Below are 8,392 nucleotides of genomic sequence, written 5' to 3'. Positions count from 1 at the left end.
AGCCCGAGTGTGTTGATGGCCTGCTGAGTGCCCTATCCCCGCGAGATTGTACTTGCAGTCCACTTGCAGTCCTCCCTTGACTTTTTGGGCATGCCTTAAATGCACCCCCTCCCCACATTTTGAATTTTGGTACACATGGTAGCACATGGTGCTCCTTCTCCATGTCTAGTGGTTTTTTCCCCCAAAACCATGGTATTCCTTTCCCCTTTTTCAAATTGAAACCACCTATGACCTAAGCATAGTAAATGCAACATACCACCTCAACATACCACTGCCCCACACAAAGCAACACTCTCATTGGTACAACTCAAATCCATCTCTAATCCCTTGAAGTTAGAAAACACTAATTGGAGGCCCTTTTGGGACCCCATTTCTCCCCATTGCTACATGCACTACGTTGGCAGGGGGTTGTTGGAGTAGGTCCAATGCTTCAGTTACTTCCATCTCCTCCCTTTTCTAGTCAAGAGTCGAGCTTCTATGTATAGGTTAGAGTCCAATATATGGACGAGGATATCATCAAATCTGATAAAGGGGGTGCTTGAGGATGAGGCTTCTTCCTCTAAATTTCCTTCCTAAAGAAGAAATACATAATTCATTTCCCAGGAAAGGAACCTATTTCATGTGTTCTTCGTGATCCCCAATTCTAGGAGGTCACTGATGTCTATATCCCTAAACCCATCCTCAGTGAGATTATCATAAAAATGAACCAAGCGCTTCACAAAATTAGGTTCCATGGGAAGATACTTGATGTAATCTACTAGAACCCATATTTTCATTGACTCATCAAGTTGATATGCAAAAGCACCAAATTGCCTTGCATGTAGATGATGAGATCTTTGCAATTCATCATTGTCTCTCATATATGTGCCTAGAACATCTAAGGTTTTGTTAATAACAAAAACAAGCTCTTCTTCATGATCTACAAATGGTGTCTATGAGATAAAAATATGAAATGTAGCTTGTGCTAAATCCATGGAAGATGCAATCAAACAACGCTTGAGGGAATGCGATCAAACAATGATTGAGGGAATGAAATAGTTATGAGAGAGGGAGTTTCTATGGCTCTCTAAAAGTGAAAGTGAGAATTGAATGTTAAATTGTCTCTTACCTCTATATATACCCAAACCCTAAAAATAGAACCCGAAATCCTAAAATCTAAAATTATGTGGGAAAAAATTAGACATGAAAGCACGGGAAAAAAATCAAAATAGATTACATCACATTTTCTATGTCGTCCATTTCTCGATACAAGAACTTGAAAATGCTAAACAATTTAATGCTACACTAGTCAAACACATTGTTTACTATCTTTAATGTTGTAGCAAGAACAAAATTGGCACTATGTGTGCAATTCTTCTCTACATGTTGGCCAATCTTTTCACCATTTAAGGTAAAATTGAAGGGCTCTGACATGCTATCCTCTATGACTAATAGGTGTTATTGCACATTCCTTAGAGTCCATTATGATGTGACAGTCACATTCTTGACATCTCCCTGATCCACATTAATAGATAAACTTACCCCTATATTGTCTTCATTGTTAGAGTCAAGGGAGATAAATACAACATTTGGCATAATATGTGGTATATAATAACTACATTGTCCTTACATGCATGACATTTAAACACGTCACCTTTTCTTCACCTGACTTGGTTTCCCAATTCATCCCAAGCAAATGTTCAAGAAAATTTTCATCTACACACTTATTAGACCACATAGCTTTTGTTTTATGCATATGTATATTTTGAAAACAAGAAACAAAAATATGGAAAGGCATAATCAAAGACAACCTTGCCCATCTGGATCCGAATGTGAACTTCATGGCCATGCCCACATCATTTGCAATATTGTCCTTATATGATTGCAATATCCTCCACCATGTTGCATCCATGTCTTGAAGTTGTGCTGGTGCAATGCTTTGCAAATGCCATAGCTTGACATTGTCCTTGGAGTGATGTCTATTGCATTATACCAATACACATTCTTCTTTTGAAAAGAGGCTGACATATATTTGCTTACTAAATCCTCATGAATCGCAAGTGAACTTACCTTTGAGTGACTCGGGTGCTTCCTACTCCTCGAAGTCCAAAGGAAATACATGTGCCATGAATAAGAGATCTTAGAATACCAACACAAAATCTCCAAATGGACTCATTACACTCATAATTGAAAAAGATACATAGATAGAAAGACTTACAGTGTGATGGTATCCTACATTTTGATTGAATGATGGAGGCAATCGTGGGGCAGTCGCATGCCTTTTCCCACGTAGATGTGTTGCACCTTTGCAAACCATCCTTTCTTCCCAAACTTGACCTTCAATATGAAGCACTTCCACTTATGCAAGACATCACCTCTCTTGCGCTTCAGAAGCTTATGTCAATTTTTGGCTGATCCTTTCATGACTATTCAGTCATTCAAGCTATGAATGCAAGGGATCCACTCATCCAATGCATTTCTAGTGTTGTAGAACACACAAGAGGTCATAACATCGCATGGCCTTGTAGCCTTGTTACTCAATATGCTTGTAGAGAATTAATAGAGGTCACAATAGCAAGAATGGTACTCCAACACAAGGTGGTACAGTGAAAGCAGCTCCAACTGATCCAAAAGCCAAAAGTCCACAGAGACACAGAGAGAGAGAGAGAGAGAGAGGGGGGGGGGAGTAGAAACAAGGTAGAAGAGTAGCAGTTGGAGGTGCTATAGCTAAAAGTAGGGGCCAGAGCAGGAAGAGGCAAAGAAAGAGGGGGCAAAGGGCAGATGCAAGAGAGGGAAACCGAAAATTCAAAAAGTGGAGAGAGAAATGAGGCTAGACGAGAGCAATGGAAAAGAGAAAGAGGGGCAAACCTGCAGGAGAGGAAGGGGGAATCAAAATTCTCCCAAAAGGGACCACCTCTTCCTTGAATGACATTTGGGGTTGATTTGGGTAAGGCCCATATTGGAGGAGGGTCAAGCATGGGTTAAGGGGGGGGGAGGATGGTTTGGGCGGTCCCTAGAGTAATGGGAATAGACAATAGGGGCTCTATGCATGCTTTTCTACCCTCCACCTCAACATACCATTGCCCCACACCTAGGAGCACTCTCATTAGTAAACCTCAAACCCATCTCTAATCCCTTGAAATTAGGAAACACTAATTGGAGCCCCATTTGAAACCCCATTTCTCTTCTAATGTGATCTCGTAAATGAGCCTAGTAAATGCCCAACCCCAAACCATAGTATAAGATCCCCTAAGCATTAAGAACATTGTATTTGAGCCAGCTTTTGTGCTTCATGTGCATTTGACCATTTTATCTACACACCCCTCTTATTGTTTTTTGTTATTTTTCATGTATTTAAACTGGCTATTTTTTCATGTATTTATCTACACTCCCTCCTTATTGGTTTTTTAAATTTATGTATTTAGCTTTGTGTTTATGTTCTTCCTTACATTTGATACTCAACATGTCCCTCCTTGAAAGAAACTTCTTATTTTGTATATTGGTAAAGAGGTGGTGGAAAAATTCTCCTTAAATGGCCCAAGGGGGTGACATTCACAATTTGGGAAGCCACATTGTGTCTTTGTGACATTTTTTTATGAGACTTTTGTGAACCTACTTTGATGTCACTACATGGGGTAGCATGACCAAGAAGAATATCGAGCTCTTGGTGTTTTTGATAGACAGGAACACGGCTTGGGAATGTGGACTATGCTTCCAGTTTAATTTTGAATTTTCACAAATAAATGTTACACTTTGAATTTTCACAAATAAACACTACACAATGAATGAATACAACTATCCAACACGACTCGAGAAAATGCGTTAATTGAAGCCCTTTAGCTCATTGGCCTTGTCTCACTAAGACTAGAGTTGATATATCTTCATAATCTGTGTCCAGAAGGTTTTCTAAGAAGCCTCAAGGGAGTCACTAAAGGAAAGGGATGCAAGTACTTAGGTTGTTGAGAGGGTTTTCTCACTAGGCATGATATCAACTTTACTATCGGTGTATTGAGTCAATAGAAGGAAAGGAAGTGGGTACTTACATACTCCTTAAGTACATTAGAGGTACTCTTGAGTATGGCATACTTTGACTCAAGTTGAATAAAAGATTTTCTAGAAAATATAAGAGGGGCATTAGGGTCAATGCATGATTGGGTGTGTGTTAAGGATAGTGTAAATTGCACTATCTAGATAGGACATTAGGGGCAAACCCTAACCCTAACCCTAAGGGGTTCTCATGTATATATTCATGTTTATGTTTAAGTGTATAGTAGCTATATCGTGTGCACTCCTCTCTCTCTCTCTCTCTCTCTCTCTCTCTCTCTCTCTCTCTCTCTCCCCACACTTTATCATGGTATTAGAGCCGATGGTGCTTCATGTGTGAGAGTTTTTGCAAGAGAAATTATAAGCCCTTGCTATACTCAAGGCACAAGCCCTCTCCTTGAGGCATCTTCATGACTTCTCTAGCTCTATGTTTAGAGCTCTTTTCGTCTTCAATTTGGTTCAAAAAGCTTGCCATTTAGAGCTATGGAGAGTGATTTATGTTCATTTTAGTTTTACACTGTGTTATGAGAAGCCTTCGGAGGTATCTGAGAAAGAAAAAGGTTCCTTCTAATTCTACTCTTCATTTGGTTACTGCTTCAGCTTCATGAGCAAGATCTACAGGAGCGATTGATTAGAATATTTTTTTCCTCTCGAATGCCATATACGGAGGGTGCCGCTCAAACACACAGTGGGAGAAGAAGGCATGTTGTGAGAAGGTGCATGCATTTTCTCTGAAAGAAAGATGCTATCATGCACGAAGAAAATCGACGAACTTGCAACCCAAATTTGAAACCTCACCGGAGTCACTGGACTGTCAACCTCAAGCACTCTCGATGGTGTTCCTTGCCTTTTGTTGTGCGGAGTGGAAGCTGATGCTGGACTATCAACCTTAAGCAACCTCGATGGTTTTCCTTCCTTTTTTTTTGCAAAGGAGAAGGTGACGGTGAAGCTAAAGATGAAGACGGAGATGTTGCCTTCTGTTTTCCTCTCCCTTCTTTCTTTGGAGAGGCAGAGCGGATTGGGGGGGAAACCTCCTTCTAGCGTGTCTTCATTTTGCCTTGGTTGTGTGCAGCTTCTACTAGCCCCCACAATAAGATGTTCAGCATGGAATAAGACTAAAGCTGGCAACTGCATTGAATCTTAGAGGAGTTTTCAAATTAGAGTATCATGTTCAAATTAAGACAAACTACCAGTCACTAAGTGTGGTAGCAAGCCATCCTTGCAACCCCCACAAAAAGTGGTAGCTAGTGTACCACCTAATCATGCATACACCCTCCACCTTGTGCACATGGCATCAAATGGCAATATATGTGTAGAAGTTCAATGAACGTGAGACAAAGTCTTGGACAAGAAAACAAGGAAAATGCAATACACATATTGCGTATGGTGATACTTAGGGAGATTGGGTTCCTAAATCAATCACAAATGAAGGAAATAATAAACAGCTCATCAAACTTGCATCTCTTCAAAGATAAAATTATTGCTATAACCCAAAGAGAATTCATAGAAGAGGATTTAAAAGAACTTCAAGAAAGGCTTGATTGGAAGCATCAAGTCATGAATTGGATTGAAAGTCTTATAGGATGCAGCATCACCACATATGAGGAATCCTCAACAATGATAAATAACTCGATAAATGTTTCTAGCTTGTATTTGTGGTATTTAGCATGGAAGAATATGAAAGAAAAAACAAAGGCAGCTAAGAAAGCATTACTGGACATTGATGCAACACTTGCAAAAGCCAGGATGGCTTATTGTAAGTCTCAAAACATAAAATGATAGCATTGGAGATGAGAAACATAGCCTAAAGCAAAAGTTACATGCATCTTATTCTCACTTTGAGAATTGCCATATAATGGCATTTTTGACAAAAAAGAAGATTATAAAGGGAGATAAGCTTGGTGAGGGAGCATATGGGAATTCTTATAAAGTCAAAATCATAGGAAATCCATGGCTTATGGATTTTACTTGGTATGCAGGAAAACAATTCAAGGGTCATCCAACAAGGCAAGCTTGTGAAGTAAGACGAGAATAATCAATGCAGATTATGCATTATGTTCTTGTCTGTGTGATTGCAGCCACTAGTGTAAGAACTTTTTGGAATATTACATCATTCTTTAATGGAGGAAGCTTACACCAATTAATGCTTAGACTTCCATTCAGAAAGGGGAGTTACACCATATACATCCATAGAAAAGGAATTGAAAAAAAAAAGTTTGAAAGGTTTCAAGGGAAGCTTCTTGCACTGGAGATTGCACCAAAGGACCTTGAGAAAATTTCCAATTTTGGTAAGGCTTTGCCAAGCTGCTTGCATGCCCTTGAACAAGAAATGCACGCACTACATGACGGACAATGGATGCATACTGATTTGCATGCAAACAACATCATCCTCTACTTCACTTCTAGTGGGAACTCTAAAATAGGCATCATAGACTAGGGAAGGGCACTTGATGTCACAAAGGATAGACTAGAATTTGATGTAATGAGAAAGAATGAAAAAGAGAGTGATGAAACTTTCCAAGCTCGAGTTGCAATAGAAGTACAAAGGAGGTGTGGAATGAAGTGGATAGCCCTAGAACACATAATCCATTGAAAAATGTATGCTATTCTTGGGCAATTGATGTCTATGCATTAGGTTGGATTCTAGAAGAGATGTGTCTCTTTTATGAGGATTCTAGATACCTTCTTGAGAAGGTGTCTAGACTTCGAGATATCCAGCTTATAAAGAAGGTCAAAGAATGGAGTATAGACAATGTTATGAATGGATATCCACATGTTCGTTACTCTCTAGAACAAGTGGACAACTTCTTTGCAGGTCTTGGTTTCATTAAAGGGTTTCTTGCCATGTATCCTTGACATCATAATGGATCCTGCAATGGTTTAGGGCGGCAAATACTTGTAACTGAATTATTCGGTATCATGAAACAAGGATATGTTATATGTGACATTATAGATCTTTGGTATTTTTCCATTTTGGTTGGATTGATATGTTGATTGAGTTTTTGAAATATTATCTTCTTTATATAAATATTAAAATGATAAGGCAAATAGTATTATGCTTCAATTAGAAAGAATATTTTTGTGATAAAATCTTGCTTATGTTTTTAAGCATCATTAATTTTCCCTTGTTCATGTATCTATTTCTTGGGCATCCTTAAAATTGTGTATCTATACCTTGAATATCCACAACTACGTATGAATTGAATATCATGTCAAAAACTTGTTGATTCTTATAGGGTATTAGTCATGGCAAGTTTGTCTAGCTAAGTAGGAGAATATCATAGCATACATGATGGTACAAATGCTCTTCTCCTGTTGCATGCTAAAGTGGAAGCAGCTTGCTCTGCAACACCTGATATGGACATGGAAAGTGTTTTTGCAAAGGCAAGTACTTTTTCCAATCCAAATGGAGTCAAATGGCTAGAAGCTAAAAAGATTTCCCTCAAGGATGTTGTCTAGCAACTTTGGACAAAGGGTTGCACAGGGCATGCACATTGGGCTATTAATAAGTGCACACATGCATTGATATGAAATCATGCTTCTGAGATTACGTGGAGGAATTGTTCATCCACCTCTCGGGTTCGTTAGTACAGATTCGTGAGGAAATTTTCCATAGACCCTAGAAGGTAAGAACTATATGTCATTGAGGAGTAAAAAATCAGGAAGAAGTGGTGCATATACGACTCGTTGTCAAGTCCCATCAAGGCCAAATAGATAATTTGATAGTGGCCAGATGCATGGAGAGTTATGTACTAAACGATATTAGTAAGATAAGTTAATCGAATGCATGAGTCAGCAGATGAGTGCGCAAGGACTCAAAGCTCTCTACCTGAGTGTGCAAGGACTTTAGCTCTTAACATGAGCTCTATACCTAGGTGCACAGTGACCTTAGATCTTATGGTTAAGGTGTCGACTTCGTAAGCTTAGGCTGCACAACAAGAGATTGATGGCCACGGTAGAATCCAGATTCAACACATTACTTGCATGCGAAATAATTCACATTTTTAGTTAGTGGGGTAGGTTTTTAAGCTTCATGTTTGCGACATATAACTAGCTCTAAGTCATGTTTGTGACCTACAAGTAGCTATTTGGATAACACTAATGGCAAGTAGTTGTTATCACTTGATCTATATATGACCATATTAATATATTGACATGTTACATAGAATGATTGATTGATATTTCCCCTTGAAATATTTATGGGGTAAATATGTAAACAAAATATGCTTTATAATGAAGCTCTGGGAGCCTCTAATGAGTCTTGGATCAAAGAATGCTAATATAGCAAGTAATTGAGGCTTTTGGAGATTGTATATATTAGGATTTCTTATGATTTTCCAACTCTGCAAAGTATAGGCCTATTTATGAG

The sequence above is a fragment of the Dipteris shenzhenensis genome, chromosome 14 (assembly GCF_047967505.1).
Source record: "Dipteris shenzhenensis isolate YYH24624 ecotype China chromosome 14, Dip_SZ_1.0, whole genome shotgun sequence".
Lineage (NCBI taxonomy): Eukaryota > Viridiplantae > Streptophyta > Polypodiopsida > Gleicheniales > Dipteridaceae > Dipteris > Dipteris shenzhenensis.
The sequence above is the reverse complement of the archived record's forward strand: the minus strand, read 5'-3'. Positions refer to the sequence as shown.